Source organism: Heliangelus exortis, chromosome 9 (genome assembly GCF_036169615.1).
Source record: "Heliangelus exortis chromosome 9, bHelExo1.hap1, whole genome shotgun sequence".
Classification (NCBI taxonomy): Eukaryota; Metazoa; Chordata; class Aves; order Apodiformes; family Trochilidae; genus Heliangelus; species Heliangelus exortis.
This window is the reverse complement of record NC_092430.1, coordinates 6,653,930-6,667,835: the sequence shown is the minus strand read 5'-3', so window position 1 is coordinate 6,667,835 and position 13,906 is coordinate 6,653,930. Positions and strand designations below refer to the sequence as shown.

Below are 13,906 nucleotides of genomic sequence, written 5' to 3'. Positions count from 1 at the left end.
AATTCGTACTGTTAATTAGTTAAGCACTAGAAGAAGCATGTCTTGTTCTGCTCTTATGCTGTTTATTTAGTAATTTATTTATTTAGGGGAAATATAGAAGGTAAATTAATTTGAGGAACAAGTAATTTGGTCCCTCTCACAAGAAAAGCAGTTCTTGATCCTATAACTGCTTGTCTTTATTTTATGAAATCTGGTAACTTACCTGGTAGAATTGCTGGAGAGAAGCAGCAGCTCAGCTGGGTAAATCTATCTTGAGGAAGATCTGCAGTTTTCTGATGGCTCTGCTCTGTAACATAATAGTGGGGCTGTGCCTGTTCAGGCCAGTTCAGGGTTTGCCTTTGACTTCAGTGGCAGTAGGAACAGACCCCAAATGTCAAAAATGTGCTTGGCTGTCCTGGAAACAGAAGACGTGACAGGTCTGGAATATGATTACATTTTCTGATTACTCTGCAGTGATTGTGATGAGCTTTTTTTCTGTGTGTCATGTCAAGAAGTACTCTCAGTGAGACAGTTCTCTTGGCTCTTGAAGGCTGAATTTGTAGAAATATTTAATTTTCCCCTTATGGAGATTTGTGCTTTGAAACAGTAGTTGGCAGGAGAGGACAATGACTCATGGTGCACTGAACTGCCAGAATTAGGGAAAACTGCAGTGAGTAACTGTGCTCTGTAGCTGTCAGGAAGAAATTGTAGCTGATTCTCTTGCTTTAAGTTGTACAGCTTGGGGTACACAGTTTTCAAAACCAGGCAGAATTCAGAGGTTTTGAATTGGCGTGTGAAACACTTCAAATAATTTCAGAATGGTACAAGGATGAAAACATGAAAACCTTTGCTGTGGAAGCATGCAAGCTGGCTTTTCCTGGTTCACCTGGGACAGGATCCCAGGACAGGTGGAGGCCAATTACACCTACAGGTGTCTGGAGCCACTGCCATGCCAATAGTAATGACTGAAAGTGAAAAAAACCTCACCCATCATGTCTAAGATACTGCAGCAGCTCAAAGGCTGTAGAAGGAGAAGAAATATGCAGCATGGAGGGGGGAACTGTGTGTCTTTGTGTAAATAAAGCGTCAAATATCATTTGGTATATAATTTTCAGAGTTTCTCTTAAAATATTTTTTGAAGTTCCCTTTCCAGTTTTAATTGCTTATTTGAACTTTATTTTTTCTCATTTGCACTGTAAACATTTTTTATCCACTCAAGGTTTTTCCTCTCTTTTTCCAGGTCACTTGATCCTGAAAAATGCCCAGAATTCATCCTCATTTTCTGTTTTTAATTAAATTCTCTGTTTGTTCATGTAAGTTTGCTTTTGCCTTTAAAAGAAAGCAGTACATGTTTTACTGTGTTTCCAGACATGCAGGCCCAGCTTTTGAGTGCATCAACTTTTTCTTTTGCTTTACAAAATGGAAGCTCTTTTTGGCTGTATTGTAATCAGATGTATACCAAACACCTAACAATACATAAGAGTTTTGATATTTTATATAGCATTGAGTAATCAGAACAGTACACAATTAATCATTAGGTCTATCTAAACAACTCTATACAGTAATTATTTATGAGCAGCTTGGTTTTCAGTGGAGTACGAAGAGCCCATGAGATGTATTTCCTATACTCATATCTCTTTCTAAGCCCTGGAGAGCTGAGATCTTGAGTACCAACTTCTCCTTCTTGTTCAGGACTCAGCTGAAAGCTTTTGTGAGAAACACATCCATTTTCTGAGAAAGAAAACTGCTGAATGCAGTACCTCAGCATATTATTGTAACAAAAAAACATTATTTTTCAATTCTTGCAATTGTCATAAAAGAATGTGTGACAGCAAAATCATAATTGATAACAGTCATTAGAAACTAAATATTGACTATGCAGTACTAGGCTTTATCCTTTGAGATAGCTTGAGCTTCGAGTGGCAGGTCCTGGTGGTCTCTATGTCTTTGGTGCTCTTCTTATGAGTGTGGTGCAAGAGGAAAATACTATAGAATGTGTAAGTACAGTTTGGTCTGTAACTCTGTAGAACACTGTGATAAGAGGAGGGTGGAGCATTAGTTGCATATGTCAGGGGTCTGCTTTGATTCCTTTGCATCCTTATCCTAAGAGTCCATGAAGAGCAGTGTTTTGGGGGAGAGCAGTGTTAATGTATTTCACAGTGTGATTGATTTAGCAGAATGCAACCTGAGTCGCAAGAGCAGAAACTGAAACTGGAGAAGGGCATTTCATTTCCGCAGACAAAAGTGCTGATTTCCAAGACTTTCTGAGTTCCTGCATCTTGATTTTCTAATGTTTTGTTGACGTGACTGTGGGTTATGATTTGCAATAGCAAAATAGAGAAGTCTTGTAATGGCAAAATCATTAAGGGATAATTGTGGTTCCCACTGAAGCCTTTGACAAATGCTCTCTTGATGCTAGTGGGAAGGTTAGTGAAGTGTATGCCTCTATTTTGAAGTATTTAAATTACAAAGGCCTGTTTGAGTATTCTTCAAGTTTTAACTTTCAGCAATGAATACTCGTTTCAGTTTCTGCCCCAGTTGTCACCAGCTCTGTTGGCAGGAGGAGATTATAGTCTGTCTCCAGTGATCAACGCCAGCCTTCAGCATCTCTCTTGGCCCTGCAGAGCACAGGCTTGCTATAGTCAAGGCTGCTGCCCTGAGTCTGGGCTTTCATGTGAGGGCTCTGTGGTACCTCGCTCTTTAGAGCACTAAATTTGTACTGAAAAGGAAAATTCCTGTGGATTTTTTTCCTGAGAAATGAATAGGGGATTTTCAAAAAGAGGAAGCTTTTGCAAATGCTGGCTGGTTCAGTAAGAAGCCTGGCTGACTGCTCAAGCTTGTCTAATGTACCAGCCCCTTGCTTTTAATCCTGTGATATGCAATGAATCATTAGAGCTTGGAAGAGAGCTGTAGCCTCTATAAACAAAGACAGCACTTCTGCTCTAATTTTTATATCAGGATGTGAAATATTCCCACCTTTCTTTGTATTCTCCCATTTCTCTGTATTTTTCTTTCTTGAAATCCTATTTCCAAATCCACCTTTTCATGCCACCTGCTTCTAGTAAATGCATCAGGCTGACTAGATATGAAAATGATAATACCATCTAGGAGTTCTTAAATTTCTTCTACTGTAATGAATAGCCACGTGCAAAACAATGAGCAACACAAGCATATCCAGACAACCTTTGTGCAGTGATCAAATAAATCATGAAGCTGGGAGATTCTAAGGAGCAAGAGCCTCCTGGAAAAATTAGGGCATTACTACCTACTATAAACTAGCTGGTTAAAAAAACCCAAACCAAAAAAGCCAAACCCAAATAAAACAACAAAAACAAACCTCAAACCAAGAAGATAAAACTTCTTTACTGTAAGGGTACCAGAGATGCCCTGGGAGGTGGTGAAGTCATTCAAAACCTGTGTGGACACTAAGGGTAGATGACTGTGACTGAGGGAGGGATGGGAATGATTCCCTGCTATGCCGTGCAGCACCTTGTTCTTTATTCCATCTGTTAACACTGTAGTGCTGTTTCTGACATATAGGCAGGAGTTGCTTTCAGGGTGGGAGATGAAAGAATGGGTAATAAAAAGCTGTGCAGAAACCTTAAATCTATGTGGATGCAATACTCTGATTAGAGAAATGGGCCAAAGAACCACCATTTCTTTGTTTACGTTTCCAAAGAAGGTGAGAAAAATAATTTCTGATTAGGTATTCTGGTTATTTTTCTTTATACAAGAGAACTCTTTTTTATCATGGAATTATTCTGCAGATCCACTGAAAATTTTAATTTAAATTGTTGGGTGTTTTTTCTACCCTATTCCAGAGCAGGCATTTTGTTTCTCAGATATCACCACTTTTTGCAAAAGAAGCAGGTCATTTTACTTTTGTGCCTGAACCTGTGCCTTCACATAGACCCTACATATTCTTTATATTTCTTCTCTGGTATATAGCTTCAAGAGCTATTGTCTTGTATTCATTACAGGGAGATGAATGAAGAACTTCCTTGAAGTTCCTATTTGGAAATAGACTTAGAGGGCAGCAGCCACCTCCTTGCCAATTCCTGGTGTGCTGGCACGAAGAAAGAAGGACCTCTCAGGCTGCCCACCTCCTTTGGAGTGGATGACAGGTGAGGCAAATGCTCATGCCAAATGTCACATTTATGTCCCCTACATATCACAGTGCACATTTCCCCATATTTTAGGTCTTGCATTACACAGTGGTAGCTGGATGGTGATGTTTAACTGCTCAGACTTTTACTGCTCGCTTCCTCTGATTTTGTTAGACAGCTCTACAACTGCAGTTTCCCCTGGTCTGACTACCCAGACACATGCAGTTACCTGTCATTGGGGTACAATCCTTACTAGGATTGCAAATTTTGACTTACTAAGTTTCATGTTGCAACAGAAACACTTCTACTTCCAAAAATTATTTATATTCTCTTGGGGGGAACTGATTTTTTCTGTATTTTTCATCATGCTCCTTATTTTGTTTTTAAATTAATTTCATAGCTACGTATAGTACCCTACTGCGCACAATTATTGCACCAATATAAAATCTAAACATCACAAAGTAATTTCCAAAATCTAGAGAGTTATTGGTGCCATCTCAAGAAATTTAACAAAAAAATCCTTGTTTTCCTTTAAACTGAGTCATTTATCTGACATTTAAAATACTAGATTTAATATTTCTTTCTGCGTCCTTAGAGAGTTAAATAATCCATGAAACAGTGTGTATTAAAAATCTATTCAAAATATTAGAGTATTGCTTGTAAAAAAGCCTCACAAATCTACCTCATACCCTAAGCCGATGCCTCCTATGTTGGTTTGCAGCCAAATTAATGGGATATTCGTCTCATTGAGCTATGTCTTATAGTCTAATTAAAGGTAAAAATCAGGACAACCTAAGTTGTCTTTTGTAAATTAAAAGTTCCCTTTTATGTGCTGTGGAGGTGTCAGCACTATTATAAGGACTAATTAGACATTTTACAACATCCTGGTACCAGGGAGGAAGTGGTGTTGTATGCACTTGAAAGATATATTAAGTGTGTTTAGCACATTGGGGTTAGAGTTTTAAGGATGCCTTCAGTGCTGACCTGCTGCTGCAAGAGGAAGTGCTTTATTGTCTCATAAGGAGAAATTGGGCTTTTTGAAGAATTAAACACTTGTCTGTTGCAGCAACTTCCACTTCAGAAAGCCACTAAAAGGAACAAGCAAATTGTTGTAAATGTAGTGGACTCCATTTGTTGTGCCCACTTAGAAATCTCAGCCACAGAGTACAAACTGAACCTCACCCATTGCCTGTGGATGGTATTTCATATCAGTTTACTCCTTGAAATACATTTGAGAATTTATACCACTCATCTTCCTTCTCCCAGCATACACCCACCTAGCTCTTCTTGGTTTTCCTTAACAATGTTATTAGCAGAAAGATAAGTCCAGTACTGCAGGCCCTTTCCTAATTAAATGAGATTTTCCCACTCATGCATAATTTAAGATCTCATGATTTACAAGGCAGACATATATTTAGATTGTATGGTAGGAAAGGTGGGAGCAAACTTCTTTTCGTATTTTATTTTTTAATGCTTACATTGTTCCCACTTGGAACATGCTTATAATTCTAATGTTACCTCAAGCATGCTTCAGTTTTTACTCCAGTGTTCCACCTGGTTTTATGCACATTCACATTGTGAGTGTGAAAATCCTTGATCTGGTTTTCTGTTAATGCTTTAAATGCCTAAATAGAAAAAAAGAACGTCCAAAAAGCAAACAACAAATAAAAGTGAGATGCATGCACTCACTTTGTCTTTATCTTTAATGATAGAAGCATTGTGAATAAAATAAGGTCAAATGTAGTACCTTTTGTGCTTGTAAAAAAATAAGCATTGCAGTTTGTCAACAAAATCTGTCATTAGATCGTAGATTTAGCATTTATGGGTAGGTCTACAGGTGAGAAAATGAAGATGTTAGTGTCATCTTTAAAGATTCATTAAAAAAAAGAATTTAATATGTGAAGTTGTTGGCAAGTTGTATCTTGTGATTATTTGTCTAAACTGAAATGACAAGAGAAAGTTCTGACTAGTGCAAGAGTAATGAATGTGTAATAGACTAACAATTGTTTTTTAAAAATCCAACACCCAAACATTATGGGAACTTTTGAAACTAAATTTCCAGGGTGATGTTTAGGGGTTTAGGCATGCAGAGTGCATTAGTGCTAATGGGAAATTGCCCAGTCACATCTCCACACATTACACCACAAATGTGCTCTGCTCAGTGTTTAAAGCTGGCCTGTTAACACTCATTGTGAAGCTGCACTGAGGGAAGGCAGATGAAGAAATACTGTACCTGGACCATCTATCACACAGCAATATAGTCTGCAAGAAAACTCTATCAGGATCTTCTTTGTTATGGAAAGGCATTTTCCCAGATTGAAAGATAAATAGGTTTCCTGGGAGCCCAGTTGAATTACTGTTGGCATGGAACACGTGGAGGAGTTATAAATGTCGCAATAAGTTTTTCCTTTTTTTTTTTTTTTAATATATATAGCCAAACAGAACATAGAGGTGAGTGTGTAATGTAATGGAGAAGGCTGCACCTCGATTTCCCAGTAGCTTTTTTTTTAATTACACAATGCAAATTTGGCAAAACTTGGTACTGAGAAGAAATATATTTAGATAAAATTGTCCCTACCCTGTGCTCAGTTTTTCAATGATAAATCTTCCACATCTACCTGTATCTATTGTCTGGTTTCTCCATGTTTATTGGAAGAATATTCTGAATGTAATGAAAGAAATTTCAGTTGGAAATTTTTGGAAGTTGGTCATCTCAACACAGGTATCCTCCTGGCAATGAAGACAGGGAATTTGGAATGTGGGGAAAGGGCAAAAGGCAGGAAGCTGAAGCTGCTCTGTCCCTTACTGGATGTCCCAGCCATCTAGCTGTGTGATGAAAAGGGTTTCATAGTACCTATGACAAGCAAGAAATTATTTGTTTCATTCTTGGTGAGTGCCAACACTTTGAAATGTCAAACTAATAGTAGGAAAACCCACAATGAGCATATTAGGGAATCAAGAACTGGGATCAGGTCTCAAAAGAAAATGAAGAATAAAGGTGTTAGGTACAGCAGAGTTCTTCAGGAGACCCTAGTCACAGAAGAGGTGCATCTAGATCTGAAATATTTAACTTTATTCAAGTTACTGTGATTTATTTTTTTTTGTGTTCTGGATCATGCACTGAAAAAAAAAGCCCAAAACAGGTGAAGTAGAGTATCTTTGTGATGGAGTGACTCGACAGGAAAGCATAACTGCAGTTATTCCTTCTTTCCTGGCCACTAAAATGGATGAAATATATAGCTGCAATCCAAGTCAGCTTGGGCTAGGATCTCTGAATTGGTGAGTTATGATCCTTGAAACACAATTTCTTATGATTTCTACAACCTTTCTGAAAACCTGTGCAAGGAAGACTGAACTCAGGTTAATCCCTGTTCTTTGGCAGCTAACACAGGATTTAGTATCTTTAATGATACTGGAGTCCCATGATAAAAATTCCTTTTTATTTTTCCAGTTCACAATGGGCATTTTATTTTACTGGCACATAGTGTGTGCTCTGAAGTATGTATGCCTTGTTGCTTTTCACAGCTGAAATATCTTAAAATTGGCTTGCAGATAAATAACACATGCTCAGGGTACCCATTAGTTATTTCTACAATTAGTGGAAAAATGCCACAGCCCATTCTAAGGAGTTATTAGGGGTGTTTGTATAGGAATGTAATCAATTGTTTGCTCTGTATAGTTAGCCATAGCTATCTTTTAAGGATCCTTTAGACACAAGTAAAACCACATTTGGAATACTTACCACAAAAGTGCTGTTGATTCACTAATGTGGTTAAGGCTCTGGTCTATGATATTTAATTCTGACTCTTTGTAAGACTTTTTTAAAGGATTTTTGAAAGCTATATACATGAGTTTCCTCTTAGTTGCTGTAGTGGCTCAGGATAATTCTTTCTGCATCTCTCTCTGCAGTGTATGCAGTGGTTAACTATTCCTGATGAACATTTACTTAATGCTCTTGTCTGCACCTGTTCTTGCTGTGTACTGAAGCATCACTCCCCCAAAACCGTGGTTGCTCTCTGCCTTCACCTCATTTTCAGCTTCTTTAATTTCCCTGTGTTGTCCTACGTTTCCTGTTCTGACCACATCTCACAGCACTGCCTCTCAGCTGCCTGCCCAGGGATCTGCTCCTGCTTTGGTAGAAAAGTGTCCTATGCAATGATAGGTAGGAGCCTACTTATTCTCTAGGCTCTCAGTTTCTTGTCAAGAGCTGCACATCCTAATGTTGTTCAGTTGCAGCCAGGACTACAGTGAGTCACTGACCCCCTGAAGCTGGAGGCAGGGCAACAAGCTTGGCACAGCTCAGTCAGCTCTGGCTGGCCAGAATCTTTCCAGAATAGAGGAAACCATTTTAAGCTGCTAAGATGGTATAAACTAAACTGATTAGACAGCTACAAACACTGAGCCAAATTAGAAGAATTTAAACTTCTAAGCAGGGAGGCTTGCTGAATTCAGATAAGTATAGTAGTTGGTCACTGCTTATCCCACATGATCTTGGTGCAGCAGCTCTTTGTCTTAACCTTAAGCATCTTGTGGGAGAGTTACTTTTCTTTCTGTTCTCTGTTATTGTCACTTCAAACATTATGTTGAGTCCTCTCAACCTGCTATCACAATTGCAGTCTCATCCCATGCTAAAGGTCCTGTAGACTTTAGTAGCTGCTTTGTATGACCCTTCTAATGAATGCTCTGAATTCTTCTAGTGCTCAACAGAGTATCTGTACTCAGAGTGGAATGCTCTGCATTTACAGCAGTGCAGGGGTGAGGGGCCCTGGTGAGAAGTGTGTCTGTGCTGCTGCTGCAGCAGAATGGCAGTCTTCTGATTAAACAGATGGGTAATTGAAATAACTGCTCAGGGAAATTCCTACTCCTGCCCCATGTAGGCACTCAGTTTCTTTGTTTAAATAATACATATTTCACATTTCAGCCATAGAAAACATGCAATTGAAAGGGGTGGCATTTCTTCAAAATTTGTGTTCTTGTCTGCTAGTTGGCTTCAACTGTCCATAGCAATAGCACAGCTTCTTGTTACCTTACAGCTCTGAAATATGGTATTTTTTTTAACCATTAATTTGGCAGCCCGTTGGAATACTATTTGAAAATATCCAGACATTTTAAGTAAAATATTTTTGTCATAAATGCTACGGGGAAACTTGGCACAATATATCCTACTTCTAGAAGACAAATTTGCATTTTTACAGTAGCAGCTAGTATGACAGAATAATTTAGGTGCAACAGAATTTTGGGTGAAATCCAATTGCTATAGTGAAGGTACTATTAGTAATGTGTTTAAATTAATACCATTTATCTTTAAGTGTCTAAGCATAACTAGTTTAACACAACCTTGTGAAGAAACAACATTAATTGGTAAGCAGTGTGAAGTCTGCTGTTTCTTCTCTGTGGTTCTTACTAGCTGCAATAATACTGCACTTTAATTTCTTGTTCATTTGTGAGGCTAGCAGGGATTTTTGTATTGTTAGCTTTTAAAATTGGGAAAGGTTGGTATTCTCAGCCTTGCTTTTGGCTCTTGAGGACCCCAGCCAATCTGCCACACCTGAGGAAGACTATAATGGGAGATAGAGACTAATGATGGAGTTGATTTTTGAGGATGAGTTCAAACCAGTATTTTCTTTCAACGGTGTGAGTGGGTGTTCAGTTGGGCTTTTGTAAGTCAGTTTAAGATCTGGTGACACAGAGAACTTCCCCTCTTACTTCCATGGATGTAGTTACTACTTACTTATAAGCAGATTATGTAATTTGATTCCTTTTGTGGTTCCTGTTGTTTTTTCCTTCATTCTCTGAGTAAACAAAGCAATCTAACCTTGATCTCAGATACTTGTTATACATTTCTCACAGGCAGAGAATGCTTGCAATAATGTACATTAAAGGCTAAGTAAGCCTGTAGGTAATAAACCTTGCCTCTATTTTCGAGATTTGAATTAGACATTTACAGCTTTTGCTCAGTCTCAGCCACCTGTCTGGGAATACTCTCCAGAGCAACTTAGCTCTAGTTACAAAGCTGAGGTCCCATTAAAGAGGTGTCTGAGAAATCGGAATTCTGCCCAACAGTTCTCTGTTTCAGAAGCCTGCAGGTTGGCTTTAAATGAGTTACATCTTTGGACTGGGGGAGCATTTTAGAATACCTGTCACCTGGTATGTCCTGCCATCAAAAACTTTAAAGTTCTTATACTTCTGTTTAAAGCGTGTGTATATAAAAAGCTTTTCACTCTGGCTGACTACATCTTCTGCACTAATACAAAGCAGATTGTAAACATGCAAGTGTACGATTGCATCAAAGTTGCTGCTTTAATAACTTGAATTAAAAATTTAATTTTTAATTAAAAAAAAAACCAAACACATTAAGAAGTTAGATGATGTTTCTGTGCCACCTCCTTTTTCCCTTTCTGCATAGCAATGTCTATGGAGCTTATTTTAAGGAATTCAAGACTGAAGGGTAAATTCAAATAATTCAAAGGCTTCCTTGTCTCTCAGTTCTTGTTCCCCTCTTTTCATAGAATTACTGAATCACAAAATGGTTTGGATTAGAAGGGATCTTAAAAATCATCTCAGTCCACAAACCCCCCTGCCGTTAGCAAGGACACCCCCCCCTAGACTAGGTTGCTCAAAGGTCCATTCAACCTGGTTTCACCACTCTCAGTGAGGGAGCATCCACAACTTGCATGGGCAACCTTTTCTCAACATCTTCACAGTGAAGAATTTTTTTCCAATGTCAAACCTAAGTCTACCCTCTTCCAGTTACCCCTTGTCCTATTGCTATCTGCTCCTACAAGAAGTCCCTCCCACAGGTACTGTAAGGCCACCATAATGTCTCCCCTGTGCTCTCTCTGTGCTGAACACCAGTTGTCTCAGTCTGTCTTCACAGCAGAGGTTTTCCAGCCCTCTGATCATCTTTGTGGCCCTCCTCTGGACTTGCTCTGAGAGCCCCATGTCCTACCTGTGTTAAGAGTTCCAAAACCAGACACAGCGATCTAGGTGGGGTCTCCTGAGAGTGGAGTAGAGGTGGAGAATCACCTCCCTTGACCTGCTGTTCTTGGTGTCTTTCTTTTTCAGGGCTAATTTGTATTTTCAGGCCCTAATGGAATAAGCTCCGGGCTGCAACAGCTTGTGTTGAGCAGCAAAGGTGCTGTGGGAACAATTAATGGGGGCTAGCTTGGAAGCAGTTTTGCTTTCCCAGCTTTATGATGACTGTCATTGGGACAGTTGCTTGGAAGCTGATTCCATTTTTCTGTGAGCTGTTCTGTAGCCATTCAGCAAGTGAAATTGAGATGGTCTCATTTACAATGGCCAGAACCTGGGAGCTTTTTTTTTTCCCCTGTTCACAATATTGCTAAAATTCATTGTATCCTTCCCCTCTTCTCTCTCCTGCCATTTAAATTTTGATGTTATATTCCATTCTGCACCAAAAAGTGTTAAAATTAGGCTATTCTGATCTGCTTTAAAAAAAGGTGAAAAGGGATAAGGCATGGAGGTTTATTCTCAGCTTCTATTAATTTCTCAGGCTGTTTACCTGAATTTTCCTCTCTCTCTCTCTCTGTTTTTTAACAACATTTTCTTCCTCTATCAAAGCTCTAGGTTAGGGCAAGACAGAGGGAGGGACTAACTGAGTGCTCGCTGCTGGCGGAACCCTGTGGAGTGAATTGCTGCCAGGGGCAGGAAATGGAACACATGCCTTCCACCAAGGCAAATTTCTTTTTCTAATCAGATCAGCAGTCATGCAGGGAGAAGTGGCACTGACAAAATGTCAAGAAATCAATCCTCACATGCACGTGGGTTCCAACTGCAACTGTGGATGGATTTCTGACAGAGGAAATAGCCGTGGCCAAAATTGTGTTGTACATCATGATTACAGCTGTAAGGAACAGTTCATTTAACCCAAATAGTGGTGAGCCTTCAGACTATAAGTACCTGACCCCAGGTTTCCTAATGGAAAGTTTAAGTGAACTTAATTAGCAACTTCAGCTTGTTGTGTTTCTTGTCATGCTATATTACTGCTCTAAGGAATATCCCACAAAGCTTTGGCTCAAAGGTTGCTAATTATAAATAAATCAACTACACTCATTTATAAGTTTTCAAATTATTACTGTATCAAATATATATACGTGTATATTTTCAGCAAGTTAGAAGTAATGGTTTCTCACTTTTTCAAATACAGCTTTCATCTTGGGGCTTAGCAATAGAGTGCACTGTTCATACATTCTGTGCAAAGAGGAAAGCAGAGACGCCCTTGCAGCTGGCTTTGGTATGCATCACATGCAGCTCCAGCTACTGACATGCTGCAGCACTCCAGTCTTTTTCCTGCTGCACAGAACATGAAATACTCTGTTTTCTTGATTCTGCAGCTTATATGTTTTACATAAAAGATGAAAGCCACTGGAGTTTGTTCTAGATTACTGTCCTGAAATTAAAAGGATTGGGAATATGCTTCTGTTCCTTCAGGACATAAAAATTCTGGGAATAGAATCTCACAGGAAAAGCATCATAGTATCCTAGTTCAGTGGACCCTTGATGGAAGGCGTAATTTCAGGTGCAAAGATCAGAATAACTTCATAAAGATTACAGAAAAAGTTAAAAAGCTATAAAGGAGTTACTTCATTGTAGAACTGTCATTTGATTAGCTTTGACACTTTAGCATTTAACTTTTGTTAGTAAAATACTAATATTTCTATCACAAGAACAAGTTAAAAGACATTTCTGAGGAAGAAAATAGATTTTAAAAATATAACATTAAATTTTAGGAGTAACTTATTATTTAAAATGTGAAGAGTTACGAGGTCTCTCCCATACAGAGAAGGAGTGGAACAATTAAGTCTCTAAAACAGGGGAGGTTGGAGTGATATGAACTAGATTATATTTGTAAAGAAACGTGAAGCATTACTGATAATACTTCTGATTTTCCTTACCAAGTTCAAAATAGGGATGTGTAAATGGAAAATGAAGTATATCTTCTTAAATGAACTTGTGGACCTCACTGCTAAAAGATGTTGTTCAAGGCAGAACACAATAATAGTTTGTAAAAGGCCAAAACATTTTTATTGGTGAATGGTGATATGACAAGTGAGACAAGGACTTGAGACCCATCTGTCACAAAGTATGTGCTGATTATGGTTGAATTTGTCATTTGACAGACTATCTTACAGTTGGACATGGTATTGTTACCTGTATCACCCCGACAGAAGCCATACTGCTGCTGTCAGAGTGAGGACACCACCTACCTGCTTCTAAATCAAGTTTCACAACTAGTTTCTTTTTGCTGAGGTATGTGATCAGTGCATGTTGGGAGAGCACAACTATTTGTACTGAGATATCAGAATATCCTTATAGACCTGTAAAATTGGCTAATACAACTTCTACAATTTTCTTTCAGAAACAAAAAACCACATTTTTCTATGAACATTTTACAATTCATCACCATTTAGCATTTGTTTTTCAGTACTCAAAGCCCTAACATGTACTTGCAAATATGGGGTGAATAGCAAGTACAAAACTTCACATTTCTCTTCAGACCAAGTGCAATCTTAATTAAATCTACAAAAGCATGGAAATTATGGATTAAAGCCAAGGGTCCTTTCCAGTGTGTCCTAACACTTCAGGCATACAGAAAGACTGCTGGAATAGTGTTTACAGAAGGTATCCTTTCCGTGGGCTCTAATAGTTACAGATTAGTTTGATAATTAATTACTTCCAGGGCTAGTGAAGGCTAACTCTGAATCTCATGTGGTTAGCTCATTTTGTCACTGCTGTGACCACTGAGAATACATCACGTTGACTGCACGTATTATTACCCCTTTTCTAAAATATATCTGTGA

The 13,906-nt window shown here is 38.6% G+C and overlaps 3 long non-coding RNA genes across 6 annotated transcripts in view; 2 read left to right on the top strand and 1 right to left on the bottom strand.

Annotated features, from left to right (window-relative positions):
- The window catches only part of LOC139799485 (uncharacterized), a 101,210-nt gene extending 97,126 nt beyond the window's left edge, over window positions 1-4,084 (top strand). For all 3 annotated transcript variants that reach the window (XR_011727297.1, XR_011727295.1, XR_011727296.1), the window contains exons 7-8: window positions 1,220-1,292; window positions 3,960-4,084. This is a non-coding gene — a long non-coding RNA (uncharacterized lncRNA). The remainder of the gene's footprint in view (window positions 1-1,219; window positions 1,293-3,959) is intronic.
- LOC139799486 (uncharacterized) lies at window positions 1,133-11,266 on the bottom strand. Its single transcript, XR_011727298.1, has 2 exons — window positions 11,035-11,266; window positions 1,133-1,308 (listed from the first exon to the last, which is right to left on the bottom strand). It is a non-coding gene; the product is annotated as an uncharacterized lncRNA (long non-coding RNA).
- Window positions 11,267-13,219: 1,953 nt separating this feature from the next.
- The window catches only part of LOC139799484 (uncharacterized), a 206,767-nt gene continuing 206,080 nt past the window's right edge, over window positions 13,220-13,906 (top strand). For both annotated transcript variants that reach the window (XR_011727293.1, XR_011727292.1), the window contains exon 1: window positions 13,220-13,355. This is a non-coding gene — a long non-coding RNA (uncharacterized lncRNA). The remainder of the gene's footprint in view (window positions 13,356-13,906) is intronic.